The sequence below is a fragment of the Chrysochloris asiatica genome, unplaced genomic scaffold (assembly GCF_000296735.1).
Source record: "Chrysochloris asiatica unplaced genomic scaffold, ChrAsi1.0 scaffold00010, whole genome shotgun sequence".
In the NCBI taxonomy this organism is placed as follows: domain Eukaryota; kingdom Metazoa; phylum Chordata; class Mammalia; order Afrosoricida; family Chrysochloridae; genus Chrysochloris; species Chrysochloris asiatica.
The window spans coordinates 38,650,734-38,652,552 of record NW_006408528.1 but is presented as its reverse complement, the minus strand read 5'-3'; the positions used below and the strand labels follow the sequence as shown (position 1 = coordinate 38,652,552).

The 1,819-nt window shown below is 39.8% G+C and overlaps 1 pseudogene; it reads left to right on the top strand.

Annotated features, from left to right (window-relative positions):
• The first annotated feature begins 343 nt into the window (after positions 1-343).
• LOC102829637 lies at positions 344-698 on the top strand (annotated as a pseudogene).
• The last annotated feature ends 1,121 nt before the right edge of the window (positions 699-1,819 follow it).

Sequence of the window (1,819 nt, the reverse complement as noted above, 5' to 3'; positions counted from 1 at the left end):
TCTTATAGTCATCCCACAACTCTTCTGGTTTTCAGTCATCAGTAACTAATGCATCAAATCTGTTCTTGAGATGATTTCTAAATTTAGGTGGGATATGTTCAGGGTAGTATTTTGGCTCTCATGGACTTGTTTTAATTTTCTTCAGCTTCAGTCTGAACTTGCATACGAGCAAATGATGGTCTGTTTCAGTCTACCCCTGGCCTTGTGTTGGCTGACATTATAGAGCTTTTCCACTGTCTATTTCTACAGATATAGTCAATTCAATTTCTGTGTATTCCACGTGAGGTCATATGTAAAGTCACTTTTTTATGTTGTTTTAAAAAAGGTATTTGCAGGGATCAACATGGCCACTGAATGAGATGGAGAACTGACTTTGGAGACTGACACCAATGGCCCAGAGCGGCCTCCTGAGAAGCCATGAAAGCACAACAGTGGTGCGGCAGACCTGGAATGAGTCACTGACTATGCAGGGAAAGAGATCCAGAGTTCCAATGTGGAGTATCTGTGATTGGAGACAGGTGGTCCAAGGAACAGAAAGACCAAACAGGAATGGAAGAAGGAACTGGCAAAGTCACCGAAAGGAAAGATGATCTGGAGCTAATAATGACAGAGCTGGAGATCCCGAGAGCAGCAGTAGAACAGAGCTTATGGGAGCACATGGCATTGTGGTCAAGGCTCTTATTACACTAACCAGCTGACATGTGCTGGATACCCATTGGATTCATTTATTGCAATAAAGATGCTTTTGTGTTCTAAAAAAACGGGTATTTGCAATGTAGAATTCATTGGTCTTGCAACATTCTGTCATGTGATCTCCAGTATAATTTCTAGCACCAAGGCCATATCTTCTGATCCTCCTTCTTTGTTTCCAACCTTTGCATTCCAATCACCAGTAATTATCAATACATCTTGATTAAATGCTTGAGCAATTTCAGACTGAAGAAGCTGTTAGAATTCTTCAATTTCATTATCACTGGCTTTAGTGGTTGGTACATAAATTTGAATAATAGTGGTATAAACTGGTCTTCCTTGTAGGCGTATGGATAGAATTCTATCGCAAACAGCATTATACTTCAAGATAGGTATTGAAATGATCTTTTAATGATGAATGTGACACCATTTCTCTTCAATTTGTCATTCTCAGCATAGTAAACCATGTGGTTGTCAGATTCGAAATGGCCAATACCAGTCTTTCAGCTTACAAATGCCTGGGACACTGATGTTTATGCATTCCATTTCATTTTTGACAACTTCCAATTTTCCTAGATTCATACTTTGTACATTCAGTGTTCCACCACTGGTCTGTCAGTTTGTTGTCTTGTGGTGGCTTCCTTGTTGCTGTAATGCTGGAAGCCATGCCACCAGTGTTTTGAATGCTGGCAGGGTCGCCCATGGTGGACAGGTTTAAGTTCAGCTTCCAGAATAAGACAGACTAGGAATAAGGAAAGGCAGACTATTTTTGAATGCTTAGCCACTGGAAATCTATGAATAATAGTAGAACACTGTCTGATAACACCAGAGTATTTATTGACTATTGAAATATTATGAAAGGCACCAGAATATTGTTAGCTATCGTGCTGGAAGTTGAGTCCCGCAGGTTGGAAGGCACTCAAAATATGACTGGGAAAGAGCTGCCTCCTCAAAGTCAAGTTGACCCATGATGACAAGGTTGGAGTAAAGTTTTCAGGATCTTCATTTGCTGATACAGCACAACTTAAACTGGAAAGAAACTGCTACAAACATCCTAAAAAAGAGGACATAGAGAGAGTAAATAAACACATCTCAGTTATCAGAGAATTGCAAATTAAAACTACAATGA